This window comes from Sciurus vulgaris (assembly GCF_902686455.1).
Source record: "Sciurus vulgaris genome assembly, chromosome: 12".
In the NCBI taxonomy this organism is placed as follows: domain Eukaryota; kingdom Metazoa; phylum Chordata; class Mammalia; order Rodentia; family Sciuridae; genus Sciurus; species Sciurus vulgaris.
In genome coordinates, this window is record NC_136473.1 from 31,661,623 (window position 1) to 31,689,516 (window position 27,894).

Below are 27,894 nucleotides of genomic sequence, written 5' to 3' on the forward strand. Positions count from 1 at the left end.
AGTTTCATACTTTCCAATGTCATATAGTTGGACCGCAAGTAGGTTGGTTTTTTTGTTTGCTTGTTTGTTTGTTTTTGCAGTGCTGGGGATTGAATCCAGGGCCTTGCACATGCGAGGCAAGCACTCTACCAACTGAGCTATATCCCTAGCCCACAAGTACGCTTTTTATTCTGGTTTCTTTCTTTAGCAATATGCCTTTAAGATGATCCCAAGTCATTCTGCAGCTTCCTTTTTATCATTGAATAATATATTCCATTGTATGGGTATACTACAATTTGCTTATCCATTTATCTGTTGAAGGACATCTTGGTTTCTTTCACTTTAGGCAATTATACATAAAACTGGTATAAACATTCTTTTGCAGAATTTTGTGTGAATATAAGTTGTCAAGCTGATTAGATAATATTACTGAATTGTACGGCGAGACCATGATTAACTTTGTAAGAAACTGCCAAGCTATCTTCTAAAGTGACTATAAAATTTTGCATTCCCACTAGCAATGAATGAGAATTTCTCTTGCTTTGCGTACTTGCCAGCATTTGGTGTTTCAGATCTTAGTCATTTTAATTTGTGTGTAATGATGTCCCATTGTTATTTTAATTTGTAGCTTCCTGATGACAAATGATGATGAACATCTTTTCATACACTTACTTGCCATCTGTGTATGTTACTGAGATGTCAGTTCAGATTTTTTGACCATTTCTAAATTGCCCTATTTTCTTAATTATTAGTTCTAAGAGGTCTTTGTAGTTTTTAGATACAAGTACATAATCATATATAAGTTTTGCAAATATTTTCTTCCTGTGACTTGTCTTTTGATTCTCTTAACAGTGTCTTTCACAAAGAGATTTTATTTTCCATCTTGTGTGTGTATGTATGCATGTGCTTTGTACATATTAATCACATTCTCTACCACTGTTTTTATTGTCATTGTTGTTTTGCTCTATTTTGTTTTGCTTTGTTTTGTTGAGTTTTTTGTTTGTTTTTTTGTATTGGGGATTTCTGGATCAAACTCGGGAATTTTAGTAAAATCTAATAGTCTAAGATCAAATTTTCATCCAGAAAATATGTTTTTATTTATTTATTTACATATAGAAATCCAACTGAACAGCACAATTTGTTGAAAGACTATCCTTCCTCTATTGAATTTTGCATCTTTGTCAAAGATCAGTTACCTATATGTGTGTAGTTCTATTTCTGGTCTCTCTTTTCTATTCTATAGTATGTGTCTGTCTATCCTTTTATTTATTTTTTATAGTGTTGGAGATCAAACCTAGTACTTTGAGCATACTAGTCAAGCGCTCTACCTCTGAGATGTACCCCCAGTCATATATATATGTCTATTTTATCACTATAACAGCGTCTTAACTACTGTAGCTTTGTGGTAAGCCTTGCAATATGATAGCCCCCTGACTTTTTTCTTCAGTGTTATGTTTACTATTCTGAAGTTTTCCTTTTAATATAAACATTAGATCTAGTTTGTCTATAGCTACAAAAATAGCTTCCTGGAATTGGAGTTGTGTTGAATCTACAGACCAAGTTGGGAAGAATGCACATCTTCACAATATTGGATCTTCCACACAGTATCTATATATTTGTATAAATCCCAGGTTAAATATATTAAATAATGAAAGGAGTTTATTACATAATTTAAAGTGTCTGAGATAACAGCCTTCAAGCATAGTTTCATGTAGAGTTTCATGATTTATCCTATGGTGTATCTTACCCAACAGAGGTCATATTTGACTTTGGCTATTTTCCCTCCTGGCATTGAGTGGAGTTCTAACTTTATGTCCAAAGCATCACCTAAAAATTTTCTTCAAGCATTTCTGGCAATTGATGTGAATCCATTCTGATTTGACTAACAGAGATCACAAGCCAATTCTTGCAATAATATTTCTACAGTAAATCATATATTTCACTTTAGATATTAGACAGGGGTAGAGTCAGCTTCCCAAGAAGCACACAGATTTCCAAATGGAAACTGGATGCTGGTGTAATATTCTGGGAAAGCAATCACATATGTGATACCAAGGGTTCAATGCTCAGCACCACACATACACATAAAAGGTGAATTTATGATTTATAAATAATTCCTCTATAAAGTTAATTTAAAATGTCATTTAAAAAAGGATAATGATCTTTGAACCTCAGTTTAGAGGCACAGATCTCCTGATGAGAAATGGATTAAATTCACTTGCTTTGCTGCTTTGGCCGGGATAACTAAATTCAACCCAATTCTTGGATCCAAAAGGAAATCTAAAGTAAATTCCAACTGGGCATGGGGGTGCACACCTGTAATCCCAGCAGCTCAGGAGGCTGAAACAGGAGGACTCTAGTTCAAAGCCAGCCTCAGCAAAAGCGAGGCACTAAGCAACTCAGTGAGACCCTGTCTCTAAATAAAATACAAAACAGGACTGCAGATGTAGTTCAGTGGTTGAGTGGCCCTGAGTTCAATCCCCAGTACCTAAATAAATAAATAAATTCTGAAGACAGATATTCTAAGGTCATGAAGACTAGGTGTTATGGTTTGGATGTGATATGTCCCCCAGCAGCTCATTTGTGAGACAATGCAGGAATGTTCAGAGGTGATATGATTAGATTACAAGAGCATTAAACCCTTAGCCTCACACATGCTAGACAAGTGCTTTACCACTGAGCTAGACCCTCAGCCCATAACTAGATTTAATTAAGTTATTTTTAGTATATTTACAAAGTTGTGTACCTTTTGGCTCTATAAAATTTCCTTTTCTGAGTATTTCATACAAATGGGAATTATGAAAGATTGTGACTCTTTTTCTGGTTCTTTCCCCTTAGCATAAACTCTTTGAGGCTTATCCATGTTGCAGCATGTATCAGTACTTCCTTTTAATTGATAAATAATATTCCATGGTATGGATATGCTACCTTTTGTTCATGTATTTGCTGAAACATTGATGTATAATACTATGTCATGCTCATAAAATGTATTCTGAAGAACCTTTCATATCCAGAGTACCTGGGATAGATTCATGTCTGCCATTTGTTATATTTGGGGATTCTTGGATAAATATGAATGAGTATTCCATCTATGAAGTAGACACAAAACTGGGCTCAGCCTAAAACTTTTGATAAGGATTCTAGGCACACTGATTCTGAGCTTGATCTTTCCTGGCCCATATCACGCAGGGTGTGGCAGATGAAATCCAGCATTTAGGGGCAGGAAATCACTGGACCAATCAGAAAAGCACTTACCTCTTGGCACTCATCTGAGGATGGCATAAGTATAGGGTCTTTGTTGAAAACAGTATACCTAACAACAAAGCTTGAGAATGTCCAGCTTCTCATGCCTCGCAGGCTCCCTCAGCTTGGGCAAATTAACAATTCTTCCTTTTGTGTTTCTAGGGGGCCTTGGCTGTAAAAGGCCTGGAAATACTGGAGTTACATAACTGGCTCTTATATTCTTTGTTTAACACCTATTGAGCATCTAATATCTACTAGGCCTTTTGTATACATAGTCTAATTAAATGTTTGCATTTACAAAGTAGTTACTATCATACTTATTTTACAGATGGAGGAATTGGACCTAACAGAGATTTATTTGCCCAAAGTCACCCTGGTAATGAAAAATAAGGCCAAGATTTGAACCCAATCACTCTAAGGCCAATTCTCCTAATTCTAGTATGCTATTTTGAAAACATGTCATTTAAAAAGTTCAGAAGTCTTGGCTTCAATTCCTAGCACCATTACTACCACCAAAAGAAGCAAGTGAGGAAAATTTTTGTTTATTATGGTAGAATAATAAGGGAAGAAGTAAGAGATGATTAAAACAGTTTTCCCTGCTTTCCATTCACAGGGCTCGGGATCCAGCCTGGGGCCTCACGAGTGATGAGCAAATACTCTACCACTGAGCTACGACCCCAACCCCTTGAAATGTTCCTTTCCAGTCATTTTGGGGAAAGAAAAAATACAAGGGCTTTACACCAATCAGAATCATAGGAGTGGGGAAAATGTTGAGGGAAGAGGAGTCTCTCTATTTGGTCTAAAGGCACTACCAAAGAGATTACATTCATTTCTGTTTCCCCATTTTATATCATTACTTGGATCAATCCCTACCTACATAAATATTTGCAAGGATCAGATAGTTCTTAAAAGATATTAAATAATTAATTTTTCATTCTGTTATATTCAAAATAGGTAATAAATGGAAATATAAAATACTAAGAGAGTTCCTAGGATCTTAAATGCTGTGGAATTTGGGTAATAGATTCTGAGGCATAGAACTAACTACCTTATCATTTGCTCTTATCAATAAACCTCTTGTCTTCCTAACTTTGATTCATGCTTTTCCTTCTGCTAATTTTTTTTTTTTACATATTTTTCTTGCTTGAATCCTTCTCACCTCCATTTCTCATCATGAATATCTGGTACTCAGAAAGGCCTCTGTTAACCACCCACTTTAAAATAGCTTATTCTGCGCTGGGGGTATATCAGTGGTAGGAACATCCTCAGGATATACAAAGGTCTGGGTTCAGTCCTCCAAAACAAAAAGACCATTCCCCATATTAGAGCATTTGGTTCTGTTGTTGTTTGGGTTTTTGGGTTGTTTTTTTAATGGCGGGGTAGTTTGTTTGTTTGTGTACCAGGGATTAAACCCAGAGGCCCTTAATCACTAAGCAACATCCCAGTTCTTCTTTTTTTTTTTTTTTTTTTAATATTTTTTAGTTGTTGATGGGCCTTTATTTTATTCATTTCTTTATATGTGGTGCTGAGAATTGAACCCAGTGCCTCACACATGTGAAGCAAGCACTCTACCACTGAGCCACAACTTCAGTCCCCCAGCCCTTCTTTAATTTTAATTTTTAGACAGGGTCTCACTAAGTTATTTAGAGAGCATTTGTTCTTAACCTCCAAATCCTTATTGCTAATTTTTAATTATTTGTTTATTGACTTGTTCATTGTCTGTCTTGGCCCACCCCTAAATAAATAAATATACTGCAAGTTCCCTCTGAACAGGGAGCAAATCTGTTTTGATCACAGTATATATCTTTCTGCTAGCATAGTGCTCAGTTCTTAAGGAATCTCAATGAATCATGTAAAAAATCAAGAGTAAAACAAATAAGTCAGACTTTAAACAATGTCTCCAAAGCTCCTTTTTAAGTGTCCTAAAAACTGAAGGGATTTGCCACTTTGAGGGGATGAGGATAACACATCTTGCAGAAAAACACACTTCTGGTTACAAAGCAGTTGAGCAATCCCCACCTACTTTGATCCCTGCAACTGAGTTGATTTAATTGAAAGCTCCTTACCCATCATTGCCTAAGGCCCATCAACTATTGTTTGATGGAGAAAAGTTAGCAAACCCTGGGCCTTTGTAACCAGGTACCACAGAATCAGCAACTCCAAACAGTTCAAGGAAGGCATTTAAAAGCATTTTTTTGTTGTTTTATTTATTTGCTATGTTGTGCTTCAAACCCAGAGCCTCAAGCATGCTGAACAGGTGCTCTACCACTGAGCTACCTGCAACTACTCTCTTCATTTTGATTATCATTTTTAAATCTTGTATTTAAATCTTTCCTAAATGAAGTCCCAGGGTCTTTTGTGGTGCAGAAGAAGAAATGGCTAGAAAATGTTTCCTGGGCTTGCAGAGCACTCAAGCCCTAAATATCTCTAGCAATCTTCAGTTCATTGTCCTAAGCAAGGAAGGCAGACTTTCAAATCATTTTTCTTATCCTACCTCCCTATCTCGAGGAAGGAAAGATTTAAGTATTATTGATACTGATAAATTCCCAGTAAACAAGTAATGCAATAACTTTTCTCTGAAACCAATTACAGCCATTTCTACACCATTATGAGAAGCACTAGTTATGTTATGAACCTTAAAATTTTCTTCTTCTCCAAAAGACCCTGAGATCATCTTTAGAGAGCTGAAGCTCCGACACAGGTGAGTGGAATCAAAGGACTCAAATTTCCTGCTCTTCAAAGTTAATGTAGTTACCTTTTTTTTTTTCTTTGTGGTGCTATGGGTCAAACCCAGGGCCATGAATAAGCTATAAAAGTGCTCTACATTAATCTATACCCCCTATCCAAAGCTATCTGTATTATAAAACCTCACCATGTCCTAGAGAAGTCTAAATTGTCAGAGGGCAATTCTCCAGAAAGATCGATAGTGGGAGATGGGACTTCCAAGCATCTTTTGGATCCATTTCTGATCAGAACAAGTTCTTCTTAATTTGTATCTGGAAGTGCAAAGGACTAAGATATCTATTTTACAATGGACAAGCAAGCCATTGCCCTTAAGTTAAAATGTTTGTATTCTCTCCTTCATCCTTTTGCATTTTCAATATGGTGATAATCAGATTGGCTCTTACATTCTCAGAGAAAGTGCTAATTCTTAAAATTCAAGAAGAAAGCATTTTATACATACATATGAAATATATGTGTATATGTATATGTCTATATGTGCATATATATATTTATATGTATGCAAATGTGCATATATATGTGCATATATATAAATAAGAAACAGAGACCACCAAAGGAACAAAAGACAAATTCCTTAACTCATGCCCTGATAGCTATTAAAAGATGGTATAAGTTTTTTCTCCGTTCTCTCACCTAACTCATAACTTGTTAGCTATTAAAAACTTGGTATGTGCCTTAATCATCCCCCTCAAACCATGTTAACAACTTTGGAGACCAGGGGCATCATTAGCGCCAGAAGGTTTTTGCCATGACTTCAAGGACAAACAGCATTAAAGGATTTCAACTGTTGACAGGCCATTAAAATGGCAATTCTCAGGACTTTTAACTTCTTACTTGTCGTAAATTGTCTTCTCTTCTATTTCCAACATACGAGTTCTTCCAAGAGTTACAGCAACTCATTCCCAATATAAAGCAGAGATGTTTATACAAGATGTGGCATCAATACGGAAAACTAACATTTGGCTACAATGATTGACAGGATTACCATGTCTTCCTCAGTGTAAAAGGTATCCTCACAGGAAAAGAAAAATAAACCTCTGAAAAATACCTAAAGCTAATAAATTGTTTTTTTTGTTGTTGTTGTTGTTTTTTGTTTGTTTTTTTGTTTGTTTGTTTTTTTGGTGAACAAGGGCATTTACTTTTAGCAATACAGAAAACTCCCCGCCTCCAAAGAAACAGATACCCTGCAATCATTTGAGAAAAAAATGAAAATCTACATGAGAGAAAACTGAACATTTCAATGAGAATTTAAATAGAGAGACCCAGCAACGGAAAAGCTGGTTTCTAAAAATGAAGGAATTACACACTTGGATGACACTGAAACTCTGCTGAACTAGCAAATTGGTATAAAATATTTCTTAGGGCTGGAATGTAGCTCAGTGGTAGAGTACTTGCCTAGCAAGCAGGCCCTGGGTTCCATGTCCATGACCTTTTCTGCCATGACTGGCAGCCTTTCTGTCTTTCCCTAGATAATCTGGAAATTTTGTCCAAGAGCCATGGGGTCCTGCTGACTATGCATTTGGCCAGGGTGCCTATAGCCAATCTGTGAATTCTTTGCTCTGCCAAACTAGAGACAAGTGAGCAGTCACCAAGGGTTGTGTGGTCTGCCCTAGAGAATGGGGGGCTTTTCCCTGGCATGCATGGCAACGTGGGTGTTGAATGCCCTCATGTACGTGAAGCTCCTTCCACACTCCTCACAAATAAAGTCCTCTCTTGGTTGTGATGATGCAGATGGGTCTTCAAACTTCTCCTCTGGAGGAAGGGCTTCTTTCCCCTGTGCGTGTGCAGATGGACCTTCAAACTTCCCCGGATGCAGTAGCTCTTGTCACACTCCGGACACTGGAAGGGCTTCTCCCCGCTGTGGACACGCGTGTGTTCCGTGAGCCGGTACTGCTGCGGGAAGCTTTTGCCACACTTCCTGCACGAGAATGGCTTCGTGCCGCTGTGCTGGAGAAGGTGACTCTTCAAATTTCCTTTCAGACGGAAACTCCAGTCACACTGGGGACACTGGTAGGGCTTCTCCCGCTGTGGACGCGCAGGTGTTCGATGAGCTGGGACTGCTGAGCGTAGGTCTTGCTGCACTGGCTGCAGGCGTAGGGCTGCTCGTCCCTGTGTATGCGCTGGTGGAACCTCATGGAGGCCTTCCAGAAGAAGCGCTTGTCGCACTCGGGACACTGGGAGGGCTCCTCTCCACCGTGAACCCTGGCGTGCTCGCTGAGGTGCTAGCGGCGGCGGAAGCCGCGGCCACAGTCCGCGCAGGAGAAGGGCTTCTTGGCGCTGTGGCTCTTGAGGTGCTGCGTGAGCCTGGAGCGCAGGGGAAGGTCTTCATGCACTGGCCGCAGGCGAACTCCCGCTGCCTGGCGTGCACCCCCACGTGGCGCGCCAGCTTGGAGGGTGAACCTCTTGCCGCACTCGGCGCAGAAGGGCTTCTCCTCGCTGTGCAGGCGCTGGTGGGCCCTCATGGCGTTTCTCCAGAGCTTAGCAGCTCCAGCCGCACTCGGGACACTGGAAGGGCTTCTGCCCCCGGTGCTGGACTCCCTGGGCTTTCAGGCTTCTCTTCAGGCTGAAGCTCTTCTTGCATTCGGGGCACGAGAAGGACTTCTCTCCCGTGCCGACCCGCACGTGATCCGTGAGATTGGTCTTGTGGACGAACTTCCTCCCGCAGGCCTCGCAGGAGAACGGCTTCTCCCCGCCCCGCCGTGCGTCCTCTGGTGGGCCTGCAGGGCGGCCTTCCGGGAAAGGCCCTGCTGCACTCGGGGTAGCCGAAGGGCTTCTGGCCGCTGTGCTGGCAAAGGTGAAGCCCCGGCCGGCAGCACTGGGGACACGGGAAAGGCCTCTCCCCACTGTGCAGCCGGCGGTGCTCCGTGAGCTGGCACTGCTGGACGAAGCCCTGGCCGCAGTCCCCACAGCGAATCGGCGGCTCACCTTTGTGCAAACACAGGTGCTTCTTCAAGTTGGCCTTACAGCCAAAGGTCTTGCCACACTCAGGGCAGCGAAGGGCCGCTGCCCAGTGTGGACAACCTGGTGAGTGATGAGGCTGCACCTCAGGTGAAAGCTCTTCTAGCACTCACTGCATCGGAACAGCTTCTTACAGCCGAACATCCGGGTCCACGCGAGTTCCGATTTCCCTCTGGATTTGTTTTTGTATTTTGGACTTTGAGAGGTTCTTTTAGCGTTCTTGGAGTGGCTACTAATGTACTTTATCAAGTCGTTCTTTATCTGGAAGTCTTTCCTGCAGACAAATCAGGAATACAACCCTGGCCCTGGAGGAATTTCTATGTCTAGTGGGACATCCAGAGACTTAAGCCTTGGATCTTTCTTGTCTTGTCATGATTAGACTCTGGGACTTCGAGCATTTTATTTGGAAATTCTTTTTCTTGGAGGCTTGGAGTTTGTAAGGTGTCCCTTTCTAATAAGGTAGCACACAGGTCCTGATTCTGAAGACCATTTAAATGTCATTCTTGCTCTTTTGCCCTGAGAGTCCCCTGGTTATCTGTTCATCAGCAGAAGGGTTAATTGTCCTTCTTGTTTTGTTGCAACACCTCTGATGGCTGATTAATAGCGTTCTCCCTTGTTCCATCCAGATGATCAACTCTGGCTTTGAAGAAGTGCAGTCCAGGAAATCAGGGTCTCATAATTGGCCTTCATCACTTGCTGGTACATTTCCTTCTGCCACTCCTCCAGGATCTCCCACTCTTGCTCCGAGAAATATAAGGCTACATCAGCAAAGGTCATGGTAACCGAAGAGGGCTGGGCCTTGACAGCTCCGCGGACCCGCCCGGCAGCGTTGGCCAATAAACATTTCTAAACCTTAGCACACCTCCACCACCATTTTACGAACTGCACTTTCACATGAATAAAACTAACTCTCTTCCATTTTTCCAGGAGCAAGCCTGGTCAGTGCTGTGTGTGCTTCTCAAATAGAAGCCTTAATAAAAGCTTTGCCAGTATGTCCTCTTGCCTGACTTGTTTCATTTCTACCATTGATAAGTAGCAGAGAGACATGAGAGGTGGAAACATAAGATTAAGGGGATGATTCTATACACTGGGTCTCCTGTGCTGACCCCACATGCTTTAAAAAAACAAAAAACAAAAAACAAAAACAATTTACCTGCTGCCCTGTCCAGGCTTAAGTCAGTAGGATATGCTATATTTTTAGCAAAGGACCTGTTATCTGCAGGAGTAATTTAGGCCCAAAGACCCCTCCCTGATGATAAACATACACACACACACACACTCCCACAAAGGGAAAGACTTGTGAACTTTCCAGCCAAAGCTTCCAGGATTCAAAAAGGCAGAATTTTACAAGTTTTGGTTCCTTCCTAGTCCAGGAACCTTTCTTACCACATCAAAAGGGAGTGAACTTTCCTAGAGCCAACATTTGCATCTTCAGCTGGAAGAGGATATCCGAATTCACTTAGTTTCAGTCCCCTTAAAACAAAACAAAACAAACAACAAAACAACAACAACAAAAAAACCTGGATCTGTGAAAAATGCTATCCACTCAGCAGCTTTTATTGTATGCTTATCTCTCTTCTTATTTTCCCACATCAACTCCTGCTTGTGTGACCTGCCCAAAATCTTTCCTGAGAGTTTGCAAAGAACCAACAGTCTTTAGAACCCTGTAACCATTTCAGCTCTATGGTCGACCTCATAGCCACTTTTGGTTCCAGCAAGCATCTTGGCTGCTGCAGTTTTTCAGCTCACAAAGGGTCCCATGCTGTAATACAATCACCAAGTCAACGTGAACAGGTCAATTTTTTCCTTCTTTCTTTCTTTCTCTTTCTTTATTTTGGAACAGTGTGAGTTAAATCAATGTTACAAAACATCATCATGTAGGAAAAGCACTTATGTATGCATGTAATTCTTGTTATTCTTCGCTTGATCTAAATATGTATATTTGGCCCAATTTTGTAGGTAACCTTAATTTTAGTATTAAGTTAGCGCAAAGATTATGCAAACCACTACTTTCATTTCATTTGAATTTCATTTCCACTACTTTCTTAAAATTTGAAATCATGCAAACTGTGTTTCATGAATAATCGGTTACATTAGAAATCAATCGTCTTAAGATACATAGAACCCCATCCCAACGTGTCAACTATTTCAAAATTAAATGGCACACTTATAAATATCTCAAAGGCCAAGGAAGAAAGCACAAGAAAAGTAAATAAAAAGTGCTTTGAACTAAGTGATAATAAAAGCTTAAACTATCAGGATCTCTGAGATAAAACAGTACTCAGATGAACATTTATAACTTAAAGTATTTGTATCAGAAACAAGCTAGAATAACAAATTATTTTCAAATTGTGTAGTAGAAAGGAAAAAATAAGAGTAAAAGCAGAAATATATGAAATAGTGAAGAAATAATACAGCTAAAATTTTATAAAAATCAAAAGTTTAATCAAGAAAAAAGCAAGAACAAAAAAAAATAATATCAATGGAAAGGGAGCTATCAAAATAACCCTACGGTTGCTTAAAATATATTAAGGTAATATTACAATTGTATGCCAATATATGTGATAGCTAACATAACATGGTCTGTATTAGAGAAGGATCCATGTGCTGCTGAAAAGGAGTGTATTCAGTCACTGATGGATGAAATATTCTACATATTTCTGTCTGTTAAGTGTAAATTATCAGTTGTATTTTTTACTTCTATAGCTTCTTTATTTCATTTTTGTTTGGAGGATCTATCCAGCAGTGACAGAGATATGTTAAAGTTACCCTGTATTATTATGTTGTGGTCTATTTGATTCTTGAAATTGAGAAGGGATTGTTTGATGTACATAGATGCTTCATTGTTTGGGGCATAATTATGATTGTTATGCTGGTGCATGCCTGTAATCTCAGTGGCTCAGGATGCTGAGGCAGGAAGACTGTGAATTCAAAGCTAGCCTCAGCAATGTCAAGGTGCTAAACAACTCAGTGAGACCCTGTCTCTAAATAAAATACAAAATAGGGTTGGGGATGTGGCTCAGTGGTCAAGGGCACCTGATGTCCATCTCCAGTACCCCCCTAAAAAATGTACAATTGTTATGTCTTCTTAATGTATAATTCCCGTAAGCAATATGAAATGTCCTTCTTTGTTCCTTCTGATTAACTTTGGCTTACAGTCCACTTTATCTGATATGAGGATAGAAACTTCTGCACGCTCATGAGATCCATGTGAGAGATCTCCTATCCTTTCACCTTCAGTCTGTGGATATCTTTGCCTATGAGGTGAGTCTTTTGGAGACAGCAAATTGTTGGGTCTTGTTTTGTAATCAAATCTGCCATTCTGGGTCTTTTGATTGAAGAGGTTAGGCCATTAATATTCAAGGTTATTACTGAGCTATGATTTGTATTCCTGGTCTTTTGGTTTATTTCTAGTTTTTAACTTTAATTAGTTTCTCCTTTGTTTGACTATTCCTTTAGTATAATTCCTCCCTTTGCTGGTTTTCACTATTTTTTTTTTCATTTCATCTTCATGTAATATTTTGTTGAGAATTTTCTGTAGCGCAGGATTTCTGGTTGTGAATTCTTTTAACTTTGTTTATTATGGAAGGTTTTTATTTCATTGTTAAATCTGAAGCTTAATTTTGCTAGATATAGAATTCTTTGTTGTCATCCATTTTCTTTCAAGTTTGGTATATGTTATTCCAGGACCTCCTAACTTTAAGGGTTCAGGTTGAGAAATCAGCTGAGATTTGAATTGGTTTCCCTACATATATAATCTGATATTTTTCTCTTACAACCTTTAAAATTCTATTTTTATTCTGTATGTTAGGCATTTTCATTATAATGTGCCTTGGTACAGGTCTGTTGTAATTTTGTACATTCGGGGTCCTGCAAGCCTCTTTTAAAATATTTTGTTTTAATTGTAGGTGGACACAATACCTTTTATTTTATTTTTATATGGCACTGAGGATCAAACCCAGGGCCTCACACATGCTAGGTGAGCATTCTACCACTGAGCCACGACCCCAGTCCCATCCTATAAGCCTCTTGTAGTTGATTATCCATTTCATTCTTTAGATATGGGAAATTTTCTGAAATTATGTCATTTAAAAGATTGTGCATTCCTTTGATTTGTATCTCTGTGCCTTCATCTTTCCCAATAAATCTTAAATTTGGTCTTTCATGTTATCCCATAATTCTTGGAACTTCTGTTCATGGTTTCTTACCATCTTCTCTGTACAGTGGACTTTATTTTCAAGATATATATTTTGTCTTCATTGCCTGAGGTTCTGTCTTCCAAGTGATCTAGCCTATTAGTGATGCTTTCTATCAAATTTTTAATTTGGCTTATTGTTTCCTTCATGTTGAGGATTTCTGCTTTTTTTTTTTTTTGGTGTTATTTTTGTTTTGTTTTTATCTTCAGAATATCTGCCTCTTTATTGAAGTGATCTTTCACTTCCTATATTTTCTCTCTGATTTCATTTCTTATACCATCATTTACTTCACAGCTCAGTTTAGCTTTGTGTATTCTAAATTCTTTCTCTGACATTTCTTCCACTGTGGTGTCAATGGATTCTGCTACTGGAGTATCTTGGTTTGTTTGAGGTGATTCGTTCCCTTGATTTTTCATGTTGTTTTTGTGTCTAACCATCTAACTCTATGGATCTGAGGCAGTAGAGTTTCTACCTTGTGAACTGACAACACTACCTCACTGTTTAGGGACAGACAAATAATAACAACAATGAATGCAAATGGTATACAGCCTTAAACCAAAATAGTTCCTACTATGATGTCTACGATGTAAATTATCACAATAAACAGAAATAATATGATCAGTTATTGCCTATAATAAAAACAGCTAGTTTGCTAAAAAGTTTATAATATCAAATGGTGGACATAGAAAACAGAAGTGATACAGGATGTGATGATTATGAGAGAGGAGGAGTGAAGAATTAAAAAATTAAAGGAAGAGTAAAAGAGAGAACAATAGAGATTGGCTGTTAGCAGAAGAAGAAAGAGAATCAAGGAAAACAAGTAGGAGAGAGAAAAAAATAATTACATGATGTAAAAATCTTTAAAAATTAAAAATAAAAGAATGCAAAATAAAACTTAAATACACTAATCAAACATCCTATTTTACAAAAAACTAATTCATGAAAAATAATGGACTTCAAAAATGCTAGAAATACGCAGCAAAATAAAATTAAACCCCTATCTCTCACCCTGCACAAAACTCATCTCAAAACGGATCAAGGACCTAGGAATTAGACCAGAGACACTGAAGCAAATAGAAGAAAAAGTAGGCCCAAATCTTCATTATGTCAGCTTAGGACCAGACTTGCTTAACAAGACTCCTAAAGTACAAGAAATAAAATCAAGAATCAATAAATGGGATGGATTCAAACAAAAAGCTTCTTCTCGGCAAAGAAAACAATCAATAATGTGAAGAGAAAGCCTACAAAATGGGAGAAAATCTTTACCACACATGCCTCAGATAGAACACTAATCTATAAGATATATAAAGAACTCAAAAACTTAACACCAAAAAAGCAAATAAACTAATCAATAAATAGGCTAAGGAACTGAGTAGACACTTCCCAGAAGAAGATATACAATCAATCAACAAATATATGAAAAAATGTTCAACATCTCTAGTAATTAGAGAAATGAAAATCAAAACTACTTTAAGATTCCATCTCACTCCAGTCAGACTGGCAATTATCAAGAATAATAAGCCACAATTAAGTGTTGTCGAGGATGTTGGGAAAAAGGTACACTCATACATTACTGGTGGGACTGTAAATTGGAATAACCACTATGGAAAGCAGTATGGAGATTCCTCAGAAACTCAGAATGGATCCACCATTTGACCCAGTTATCCCATTCCTTGGCCTATTCCCAAAGGACTTAAAATCAGCATCCTACAGTAACACAGCCACTTCAATGTTTATAGCAGCTCAATTCACAATAGCTAAATTGTGGAACTGACCTAAATACCCTTCAATAGATGAATGGATAAAGAAACTATGACAATGGAATATTACAGAGACTCAAAGAAGAATAAGATTATGGCATTTGCAGGTAAATGAATGGAACTGGAGAATATCATGCTTAGTGAGATAAGCCAATTCCCAAAAGCCAAAGCCCAAATGTTTTCTCTAATAAATGGATGTTGATACATAAGGGGAGTGGGGGGGGGGGCAGTAAGGGAAGACTGGAGGAACATTGGATTGGATAGAGAGGAATGAGGGGAGGGGAAGGATAGGAGGATCAAAAGATGGTGGAATGAGATGGACATCATTTCCCTAAGTACATGTATGATTGCATGAATGGTGTGACTCTACATCCTGTACAACCAGAGAAATGAAAAGTTGTACTCCATTTGTGTACAATGAATCAAAATGCGTTCTGCTGTTATATAAAACTAAATAGAACAAATTTTTAAATGCTAGAAATTAGAAAAAAACAAATATGAATATGTGCAAATGTCCATGTACCATAAAAGTCACAATTAAACAGAGAAAAGTAATTTTAAAAAGGTCTTGATGAAAAGTTAAAGAATTTTTTCCATTGGTGTTCAAAAGATTCTCAGGTTCTGTTCTCAGAAGTTTTAGTGGGGTTGTTGGGAGCATGAAGCTTTACCTCTGGATTCCTCAGTGAGAGTGGTAACCCACAGGCAGAACTCCTGGAGGCAGAATTTAGGTTTAGGAGGGCTCCAGGCTCTTCACTGAATGCCAGTTGTCCTGGAGATTTTAAATCAGTGCATCTCCAGCCCTCAGTACTTACTGATCCACACTGGAAGACTGTTCCCCAGGGATCTCCCCTGGGTTCCACTTGTGCAGCGGTAGACCCAATTCTTAGTCTCCTACATCACCTTCAGACACCACTTTTCCTGGTCTTGGGTTCAGTCTCCAAACAATCTCTCCTGCCCCAGCCCTTATGAGTTCCCAACCAGATGTGTCTCTCCCAGCTGGTCCTACAAGCAGTTGGAGGGAGATGAGTAGAGCTGGTGGGTTTACACAACCAGTTGTCCCCTGTGAAAACCTCTCTCCATGTTTGATTTTTCTCCTGGTCACTTAAGAACTCTGTGTTGTGCAGTGTGTGTTTATTGGGCCTGTATTTGAGGTCAAACTCAGGTTTGTCAGGAATCGGGCCCCCTCAGATGCCAGCCCCCTCGCAGCCACTGCAAAATTGTTCCTTCTTTCATCTTTCACACACCTCCTGGGTAGATAGTAGCTTCTTTCTCCACACTCAGAATTGTGCAGCACGTATTTCACATTTGCCAAGCAATGTCCTTTTTCTCTAAATGCTCCATAACCAGACAGCCCTTGGGCCTCCCAAATATGTGGGCTCCTTTAATTCCCTTATCCCTCCAATATGCTCACAGAAGGATCACTCTGGCTGGTGCTTTAGGCCAGGTTGGGGCAGTGGCATGCCCCTGGGAATTTCTTCCTTATTTTACTATATCCAACTTCCTGAGACCCCGATCTGCTTTGAATGTCCAGTTTTAAATTCCAGTAAAGTCCTCCCCCTTGTTTTGGCTCACCCATCTTGCTGAGAATCTGCCTTTGTCAGCTTTCTTGACAAAGCTACTCCAGGGAGCAGCCAGGAAAACAACCTCCTCTATTTCATCATCTTGAAAAAGCCTTAGAAGTCCTTCCTATCTCACCATGAACCACAGAGTTTCCTGGGCACTCACTGGTATTTGCCCCAACAAAAGGAATTTTTTCCCCCTAATTCTTATTTTTAAATTTTTTCCCCTAATGTAATTGAGTAAAATATTTTTTTGCATGCATTTGAAAGCATATAGTACTCTAATGCTTTTAAGTCTGTCAAGTGCTGTTTTAAAACTCAACAAAGTTTAGATTATCACTGAAGCTTTACCAAGTGTCTGTAGAAGCTCTGAAAAATATAAGGCTATTGTCCAAAACAGTAACCATTAGCCATATGTGACTATCATTTTTGTATAAAAGCAATTTTTTTGTTTTTACAGAATTCATTTTGATTTATTTTACACAAATGGAGTACAACTTTTCATTTCTATATGGAACAATGGAAGTGTGGCCCATCTGAATTGAGATGTAGGTTTCAGTATAAAATATGCATTTATCTCAAAGAGTTAGGATGAAAAAGAGCATGTAGAACATTTCATCAATAATTTTTAATAATATTTCTAATTGAACTATTTTGCATATATGGGGTTAAATTATATGGGCTCTTGCCATAGAGCCTAGCTGAATAATTTTATTAAATTTAATTTTACCTGTTTCTTTTTACCTTTTTCATGTGGCTACTGTAAGATTTTAAATTATGCATGAGGCTTACACTACATTTCTACTGCAGAACATTGCTGTAAGGCCAAGAATTGCCTTCCTGGAAATTAGTTTCTTTTTGTCTCTGTCCTTAGAATGTTTTTTGTTGCTTCTTGTCACTGAACAAGATACATAGGCTAAGTTTCTTTTGGTGGGCTTTCTATTCATAGTTCTGAATGTTTTTGATAACTCACTTACGAGAAACTGATTGGTCCCTTTTAGGTAGAAAGGCTATGTCTTTACTTATCAAGGATATGTCTGGAGACCCAATACCCAAACTCTAGTTTTGTAAGAATTTCTCTGTGACATAAGTACAAAATAAATGCTTCATTTTTTCCTTTGTTTCCCAGTTGCAAATAATTTTTGAAAATGGCTAGTATGTGCTGAAGGCTAAAAACATGTTGTGTTGCTTTTCTGTGACTGTAACAAAATACCTGAGACAATAAACTTAAAAAGGAAAGTTTGGATTCATCATTTTGGAGTTTTCAGTCCATGGTGGCTTGGCCTAGTTGCTTTTGGTCCTACAATAAGGCAGTACATCATGGTGGAAGCACATGGCGAAATTGTACACCTCATGGCCTGGACTTAAGGAAAGAGAAAAGAACTGGGCTCCCAATATCCCCTTTGAGTTCACACACCAAATGACCTAACTTCCTGCTACTATGCCTTCACCTCTTAAAGGTTCCACCACCTCCCAATAATACCTTTACTAAGCCAGGACTAAGCCTTTAACACATGGGTCTTTGGAAGAGATTTAAGGTCCAAACTATAGTACAAGTTTTCCCTAAAAGGGAAGTTTTCAGATGAAGCTAATGAGTTTTCCAAGGTTGGGGGATAATGTTTCTTTTGCAGCAGGGAGGAGCTTAAGTAAACTAGAATTCTTTTCACTTAACTCTTTTCTAATATAGAAACAAATTTCTAGTGCATTCCATATTGCTTGGGAAAGTAATAATTGACTTTTTCTGTTTTGTAAACATTTTATTTCCAAATGCTACGCTAAAGATAAAATGAATGATGGTGGTAAACATTGAAAGCTACATAACTACTTTTTTTGTAGTGTACATAATCACCTCTGTGAAAAGAGCTCTGGGGAAGCTGGAGGTGCAGCTCAGTACTAGATTACCTGCTTAGCATGCACAGGCCGTGAGTTCAATCTCCAGCACCAAAGCAACAAAGAACATGAAATGAAAAACAAGAACTCTGGGAATTTAGGAATTCAGACTTTACCTGAACATTTTTTGGTACTCACAAGAACTTTAAATAATGGTGTCAAGTATGTGAAGATTTGGAACATTTATACAGATTATATAGTTTTATAACACAAGGTCTCATGAGCACTAGAGGGTTCTTTTCTTATGCACTTAAAGAATGAAGTATGTAGATAACAGAGAGTGAGAATTCAGCAGCAGATTTAATAGAAGCAAGCTAGGAAAACTCCTAGAGCATGGGAGACTATCTGTCTAGTAGTTTTTATACTACTTTGATGAATTAATCTTTCATTGGAAGGTCTCTCTTAATCTCTTTTTCTGACTCGATTGAAGGTGTGCAATTTTAATTTCTTATTCCCATAATGGGACGGTTTAATGTATTTCTTAACCTGAGTTTGTCCTGTACTTGTTCTTTAAAACAAAAGAATTGCTTGGATTCAAAACAATTATTTGGGGTTGACTTATGTTAAGGTAATCAAGGAAGCCAGGGCAACAACAGAATGCGTGGGCATCCAAGCCTTAATGAAGACTTCCAATCAGGCAAACAAAAAACAAGCTTTAACCTAGGTTTTTAATTTGGGGTAGGGAGATCACATTCTCTGAGGCCCCTATTTCTATCTCCTGCCTCAGTTTCATGGGACTTTAAATGTCTCAGAGAAAAGTTAACTCCTTGTATAAGATATTTGGCACAATAGATACAGTGTATAAAATCTTATTTGTCCTGTTAGGCCCTGCCTTCAAGTTTCTGAATTAGTTTGATCAGCTGGAAGATAGAATTTTGATTTCTTCATTCTTTCAGTCATTTAATAAATAATTGACTGCCAACCATGAGTGACTCATGATAAAGCAAGGGCCCAAACAACAGAATGATTGACATTTTGGGCTGGATCATTTTTGTTTGGAGGTGGAGGGCTGATCTGTGCATTATGTCTAGCAGCACCCTTCCTCCATTGTGACAACTAAAAATATCTCCAGACAATGCCAAATGTCCCCTGGGGAGGAAAACCCTCACCACAGTTGAGAGGCATTGGTGATAATGGGACAGAACAGATGGGAGTTGAGGTGGGGGTGGGAGAGAAGCAAATCAAGTAACATTTCAGATGGGATACATGAGTGTGTCTGAGACATTAAGGAGGGAGAACAGAGAAATCTCTGAGACTGGAAAATTGTGAGGACTGGGAGAAATGAAGGAATCAGTAAATAACTCTGGTTTGGGCAACTGGAATGATTGTGACACTTTCACTGAATCAATAAACAAACAAATAAATAAACAAATAAGGAAGAAATATGCAAGAGAAGAGCTGAATTTCAGACCTGTAGTTTCAGATGCAACTTGGGCTCAGGGACCTGTTGTCCAGGAGCAAGGTCAGAATGGAGAGGTGAATTTGAGTGACAGCAGCTTAGTAATTGACACCAGAAGAGAAAATATGTCCTTTGAAAGCAGAGATCATTCATTTGCTGGAGAAAAGGAAGAGTTGGATAATTAAAAAGCAACCTAATTCTTCTACATTTCACCAAGGTTAAGTAAGCTGAAGTAAGGTTAAGAAAAACTGAAAAGGCCTCAAACCTAATTATTGAAAACATTTCATTATATTTTATTCCTTCTGTCATCCTGAACAGGTGAGGCAAGTGCTCTACTACTGAGCTATACTTCCAAGTCCCCATTTGAGTTTACTTAGTGCCGCTAACCATGACATGATTTTAATGTCAAAAAAGCTGAGAAATTCACAACTTTTGAAACCTGCTTTTTTCTTCAATGGTTTAGTTTGAAAATTTTCAAACATACAGAAAAGTTGAAGGAATTTCCAAGTAAGCACCATATATCTACCATACAAACTATACACTTAACACATATATATATGTGTGTGTGTGTGTATATGTGTATATATATATATATCTATATAAACTCTGTTATCATATATCTGTTTATGCATATGTTAAAGCATTTTATTTTTGATGTATTTTAGAGTAAATTGCAGAGATTAGGATAATTAACCCAACTATGCAGCATACATATTATGAACCAGAGTTCAATATTTATTTAAAGTTTACCAACCTACTTTTGCTAATTTTATTTATTTATATATTCATTCATTTTTGTGTGTTGGGGATCCAAACATGAGCCTTGTGCATGCTAAGCATATGCTCTATCGCTGACCTATACATCAGTGCACTAATTTTTTTGTTTAAACAGGTCTGTGGTTGTGTCTCAGTGGTAGAGGCTCTCCTAGCATGTGTGAGGACCTGGGTTTGGTCCTCAGCACCACATAAAAATAAAATAAAGGTATTGTGTTCACCTACAACTAAAACAAAATGTTTTTTTTTAAAAATATCCTTATCCAGTGGGGTGCACATGCCTGTAATTCCAGCAACTCCAAAGGTGGAGGCAGGAAGATTGCAAGCTTAAGGCAAGCCTGGGAAATTTAAACAAGATCATATCTCAAATAAAAATTTTTATAAAAAGGGGTTGGGGATGTACATCAGGGGTAGAATGTTCCTGGGTTCAATCTCCTGTACAACCAAAATCAATCAATCAATAAAATAATAATAATAAAGTATATATCCAGTTCCCTCCATTGAAAACCAGGTAGCACTGCTTCTTCTTTCATGTGCAGTTTTTGTGACCTTTTTTTGGATGCTAATAATAAAGACTTTTTTTTTTAACCAACAATTACAAAGTGCTATTATCTTTAAATGTAGGAGCTGGTCTTTCTCTTCTATATCTTTGTCACCTGGTATGTGGCTGTGTATAAGATAGTATCTCTAATTTTCTGTTAAACATAATTTTACAAGCAGAAATATGATATTCTCTCTCTCTCTCTCTCTCTCTCTCTCTCTCTCTCTCTCTCTCTCTCTCTCTCTCTCTCTTCCTTCTTTCTTTTTGGTGGCACTGGGGATCGAACCCAGGCATGTACTCTACTGCTTAGGTATGTCATCAGCCCTGATGCTCTTTCTCGGTCAGATGAATTTAAGCTTGGGCCTTGTCAAAGGCATTTTTGGGATTATTAACTACCTACTGAACATAAAGGAATGCTTTGGCAAACCATCCAGATTTCCCTTTGTGATACTCTTACCATTCCTCCAAAAAGTAAACAATATGGTGGTATTTGTTATAAAGAATTTGGGACTTAAATTTGCAGACTCAAATATTGTCTCTCCTGATGAGAACTTTGACAAATCTCTTAGCTTCTTTGATCTTATGCTTTAATTATTATTGGGGTAAGAATACCTACCTACATTTGATACTCACAATTGTGAGTTTCAAATGAGACTTTGCATGTAATAGAGCTTTGTCAACTGTGGCCTGCTGCACAACTCCTGCCTATTGTCTCACATTCAAAGGATGTGAAAAAAATCAGCAGCCCTCTCACTCCCTCCCCTCCTCCCATTCTCCCTTCTTCCCTGACTTTTGTCTTCTGAACTTCTAGAATATATCACAGAAGGAAATAGTAAGGGAACAAATAATTTAGAATCAAAGATGTTCTGTTAAAGAAAGAGCAAAAATAAAGTTTCAAAGTACCTCAGCAAAGAAGCAGAAAATTCTAATATCCACAGGCAAATTGTGCCCTCTGGGAAGCCTGAATTGTAGAAAGAAGAAGAGCACAGTCTTGTGAAAGAGGTGAAACACAGCATTCCGGAATCGCTTGGAGACTGGGATATTACCCTGGCAAAGTTATTAAAGTTGATTTCTCCAAACCATTTGCTCAAAAGGGCCACCTAAGGACAACTGGCTACCTGCCCTGAAGTTACATTTATTTTTAAGATTATGGTTTGAAAACGGATAGTACTATGTTTTTCCATGAAAGACTTGTAGGATCAACTTTCTTTTTCTTTATAAAGATGTTAAAGGAGAGACCTTAAAAATGTTGGTTCATAGTATGCAACAGAAGACTATACATTTTTGCTTGCTGCATTTAAAATGCATCATATAACATGTTCTATGTTTCCCTTCTCTGGATTTACTATTCCATATTTTCAAAGTAGTTAACACAGAACTTCTAACTTAAATACTTATAAAATTATTGATTAATGACACTTTAATCTCAATTTACTGCTTGGAATTTCTTTCAATACCAATGATGTTTTAAAATATTTTTTAAAACAAAGTTAACTAAATGTGATAAGTAATTAAAGTAATGAAAATTTACTGTGAAGGAAAGTGTTTATGGTAATATTGAGGCTAGAATGTTAAGAAGTCGTGGTACAGAATAAAGTGTGCCTGGAAGGATTTGCTTGGGAAAGTGGTGGTTTAGAGCATATCTAATGTCACATATTTGTGCCAAGGGTGTTTCCTTTTTGTCTTTTTCCTTTTGGTAGGCGACCACAACGGTGACATGTTTAATATTGATGAGGTTGACCTCCTGGGAGTTATAGTATATGTACTCTTTTGGAATACAAATGCTGTTTGATTTATATGGTAAATACATAGAATTTTAGAGATTAGCATTTTAATCAACTCTAATCTCAGTATTTTCTGCTTCTCCCACCTCCTCTTTGTCTAAAGTTTGAAATACCAACTTTGAAAATGGCAGCTGATGCCCTGTTCTGGAGAAGCAAGGTCTGTGTAAAACATATGTGTATAACCATGTAAGGTAACCTTTCCTAAGCCATATACTCAAGCACATTAAAGTGTTCAAGGAGATAATCAATTATTCAAGAAACAGCAATCCATTCGTTCAGCAAATGTTTATTGAAGAGCCATACAGAAGCAGGCAAATTGGGGTTAAAGGTTGTGTAAATGACAAAAATATTTTGCCGCCCATCAGGGGTTCGGCTGAGGGTCGCCCCTGGTGGGTGGCTCTCGAGTCTTGAAGCAGAAGAGAACCCAGGCGACCCCAGATCTGCGGAGGCCCGTGCTGGGCAGGCAGAAAAATGGGGACGGCGTCGGTCTCTGCAGTTTGTGATTCTCAGTTCTCGAACATCTCAGCTGAACCATCAAGGTCTAATCAGGGTGTGGTTCGCCATTCTTGGTTTCCGTATCATATCCACCAGATAAGCCTTTCCTTAATAGTGATCTACAGCACTCTCCAAATAAGCCTACACTTGCCTATCCAGAAAGCAATAGTAGAGCCATCTTTTCTGCTCTGAAGAATCTTCGAGATAAGATTCGCACTTGGAACTTGAAAGGATTCAGGCAGAAGAAAGTGTGAAAACCTTGTCAAGAGAAACCATTGAGTATAAGAAAGTACTGGATGAACAGATTCAAGAAAGGGAGAATTCAAAAAATGAAGAATCAAAACACAATCAAGAACTGACATCCCAGTTATTAGCTGCAGAAAATAAATGTAATCTTTTAGAAAAGCAGTTGGAATACATGAGAAATATGATAAAGCATGCAGAAATGGAAAGGACATCCATCTTAGAAAAAACAGGTTTCCTTAGAAAGAGAATGACAACATGATCAAACACATGTTCAAACCCAGCTTGAAAAACTGGATCTTCTTGAACAGGAGTATGACAAACTTACCACAATGCAGGCCATTGCAGAAAAAAAAAAAAAAAAAAAAAATGCAAGAATTGGAAGAAAAACTCCATGAAGAAGAACAGGAAAGGAAACGTATGTAAGCTAAGGCAGCTGAGTTGCAGAGTGGTCTGGAAACAAATAAACTTATCTTTGAAGATAATGCAGCTTCATATGTTCCCAGTGCAAGAAAAATTTAAAAAAAGAAGTCAAAACCACCAGAAAAGAAAGGTCCTAGGAACTATTTTGGTGCACAACCACACTATCGACTATGCTTGGGTGATATGCCATTTGTTGCCAGAAAGTCCAACAGTCCTAGCCATGCTGTAGTAGCCAACGTTCAGCATGTCTTGCATCTGATGAAGCAACACAGTAAAGCCTTGTGTAATGATGGAGTAGTCAACAGTGTTCCTTTGGTAAAGAAAGTATCTGTATCTTCACGAAGTAGTAAAAGTAAGAAGTCTGTGACACCTTCCTCCTCCAGCACCATTAATGAAGAGTTGTCAGAAGTCTTGCAGACTTTGCAGGATGAATTTGGGCAAACAAACTTTGATCACCAGCAGCTTACAAAACTTATCCAGGAGTCGCCAACAATTGAATTGAAAGACAATTTAGAATGTGAACTTGAGGCATTAGTGGGAAGGATGGAAGCAAAAGCCAACCAAATAACTAAAGTTAGAAAATACCAAGCCCAGCTGGACAAACAGAAGATAGAGAATCAGAAGAAAGAATTAAGAGCAAACAAAAAGACTCTTGAAGAAGAAGGAAATAGCAGCAGCCATTCTTCTGGAGTCACAGGGACCATAAGTAAGAAGGATTTTGTCAAACCGAGACCTGGAGAAAAAAGCAGGAAAAATCTTCAGTTATTGAAGGACATGCAAACCATACAGATTCATTACAAAGCAGTATCTTGTGTTGGGATTACTGATTCCTCGTGCCAGGTCATAAATTTTATTCAGATAACCTGTACCTCATCAATCAGATGTTGACAATTCACTTTCCAGGTTTCATACTCACTTATGTTAGAATTAATTAATAGCAGGTGTAGAGGGGCCCAGGCTTCTTTTGCTATGCAGTGCAAATGTTAAACCATTTTAATGAAAAAACCAAGGAAGTTTTAAAGCCAGAGAAGCCCCCGTTTCTTTGAAATGAATTTGCTGTACTGATATATTGCACCTTGTAAACAAATTACTGGGTGTTTTTTGTTTTTGGTTTTGGTTTTGGTTTTTTTTTTTTTTTTTTTTTTTTTTTTTTTTTTTTTTTTTTTACTTGTGGGTATGATTTTTTAAAGTAGTTCTTCAAACAAGTTAGGTTTAAATTTTCAAAAATAAGGCTTTCCCATAGCAGGGTTTGCTTGAAAAGTCTTTTATAAATCTTCCCCTGACATGAAGTGCCCACTTCCCCTTTCCCCTACAAACATTAAATACACTTTGTTTCAACTAAAAAAAAAAAAAAAAAAAAAAAAAAAATATATATATATATATATATATATATATATATATATAAAACGTCACCTTTAAATTGGAACTGGGCTTCAGTTCTTTTCCTGTTTTTAATTTTTTTTTTCTTTTCTCTTTAACTTTTTTCATTGCAGGTCCAGAACTTTGAAGTTCGCTTGCATCTTCCAACCGAGGAACTATTCGAAAGGAGGTAATGCATTCGATTTGCACAGTGAAAATTAAAGTTCCCAGCATAGAGGAAATGTTTACCACGCTTGGGTTCAGCGAAGAGCCGAGAGGGGGGCCAAGGGACTGGCAGCTGCTGACGGGGAGCCATGCCCAAGCTTCGTGCCACACAGTCATTAGTGCGCAGCGCGCTGTACTGATCATGTTCGCGCCCAGCCGCCCGGGCTGCAATAGCAGCGAACGCAGCCACTCGAGCTGCGGCGCATTATGCAAAGCCGCAGCAGATGTCAGCGGGGCCAGCCTAGTGCTTGTTGGCCTCTTCTCCCAGCGGCTTGCCCAGCTGCCTGACGTGCCCTGGAGACTCCCCTGGCCCTGGCCAGGGGCTGAGGAGGGCGGAGATGGCCTGCGTACACGAGGTGCAGCGGCGCAGCGCAAGATTGCAACATGGGGAACCAGGATGGGAAGAACAGGTGATGCCTTACACGAAGGCTGTGGCTGCGGCGTCCAGGATGCTGTGGGGCCCAGGATGTGGAAGCCACAAAGATGGGGACTGGACAAGAAGCCGCTGGGCAGACACAGCAAGGGGGGAGGGGATAGCGGCGGGGAACCCGGCAAAAAGAAGAGCAAATCCGACTCCAGACCCTGCAGACGGGGAACTGGACAGCGCTTATTCCCTGGTCACCAAGACCCAGGACCTCAGCCTGTCTGCTGATGAGACGGGCCTGTCGGTTCCCTAGTGTGCGGACCCTTTTGAGATAACCCGTCCTGGTGGTCTTAGGCCTGCTGAAGCTGGGTTAGGGGGTCCCGTTGGTCACCGAGGATTTTGAAATTGTGGCAGGGACGCAGGATGGACAAAAGACCAGTTCGGGCTCAGACACGGACACTTTTAGCTTCCATTCGGCTGCGGAGCAAGAGGATTTGCTCTCAGACATCCGAGGAGCCTGGAGCGCCCCCCGCTGCCGCCTGCCCTCAGCCCGGGGCCTTCCTGGGCCTCCACGGTTTTCTGCTGGGACCGAGTGGAGGAGCTGGGGAGGCCCCGGGCAGTCCGGACACAGAGCAGGCACTGTCCGCCCTCTCCGACCTTCCTGAAAGCCAGACCACCAAGTCCAGGGTGCCGGAGCAGCCGCCGTCCCCCAATGGCCTCCTCGCCTCGGAGGCGCCCAGCTTGCCGCTGGCCCAGTCGCCAGCCACAGACTCGCCTTCTTCCACAGCCTTCCCATTTTCCGAGTCCGGGCCGGAGGAGGACGCAGTCCCAGCCTCAGTGAGAGAAGCTGAGGACACGGATGAAGAAGCAGAGGAGGATGCTTTTGAGGATGCTCCCCGAGGCTCTCCAGGGAATGAGTGGGGCACAGAGGTTGGAGACGTCACGCAGAGTCTGGATGAAGAACCGGGGGAGCAGACGCAGGACCCAGTGTCCCCGGAGCAGCCGCCTCCCTGCCCGGCAGCCCGGCGCCCAGCCAGCGCTGCTTCAAGCCCTACCCACTCGTTACCCCCTGCTACATCAAGACCACTCCACAAACCTGCTGGAGCACCGCGCAGCTGCGAACAGTAACGGTGGGCTGTCCCCGGCTCTGGCAGCCAAGGCGTCTGGAGTGCCTGGGACTGCGGATGGCTTCCAGAACGTGTTCACAGATAAGCGCACCTTACTGCTGGTCTCCAGGTGGCAGGTCGCCTGCCAATCGGGACCTTACCCTGTCACCCGCCCTCCTGGGCTCTGAAAGGCCCTGGCCTGTTAGTGGCTCATCTCTTCCTAGTGAATACTTTTCAACCCAGCTCTTCCCTCAGTTAATGCCTTGGATATATTTGTTGGCTTTTTTATTTACTTTCAGAGTGATGAAGAGAAAATTTTAGTTGTGTCTGTCCTAAGTAATCTCAGGAAACAGCTGTTCGGCTCATTTCTCCCAAATATTTGTTGTTTCCTAACGTTTTTAGAACCCCACTAGGCAGATAAATTCCTTTTGCACCTTGTTAGCTAAACCATCATTTTTACCTCTTTATTCCCATAGCATTAAAAGAACAACATTTTCATGGGCCTTCTTAAGGGTCAGTGTTGGAGGCACAAAACATTTATTCCAGTACTTTCCAAAGGTGATCTCTGACTGCTCTAGTATAGACACATACCCATATACCTGAGTTTACATATATATATGTTTACATTTATATATATATATATATATATATATATGTAGTGTCTATTGCAGCAATCTGGGTAGGACTACTTTGTGAAGTGAAAACAGTCACTACTGCTTGCAAAGACAAGAAAATCTGATACATGCTATTAGAAAATGAATATATAATAAGAGTATTAGGAGTAGCTTCTTTCTTTTCTGTGATTCAGCCAGAACTGGTTGTAAGTTGGAAGTAGTAAAGATCAGAAGATCAGT

General features: G+C 39.5%; 2 pseudogenes across 2 annotated transcripts; both read left to right on the forward strand.

The window, feature by feature from the left end:
- Positions 1-5,812: 5,812 nt before the first annotated feature.
- LOC306641913 (formin-2-like) lies at positions 5,813-27,522 on the forward strand (annotated as a pseudogene). Its single transcript, XR_013766825.1, has 3 exons — positions 5,813-5,923; positions 25,480-27,241; positions 27,517-27,522. The product of XR_013766825.1 is annotated as a formin-2-like (transcript).
- On the forward strand, positions 23,129-24,945 carry LOC306642374 (centrosomal protein of 57 kDa-like; annotated as a pseudogene). Its single transcript has one exon. The product of its transcript is annotated as a centrosomal protein of 57 kDa-like (transcript).
- Positions 27,523-27,894: the final 372 nt, after the last annotated feature.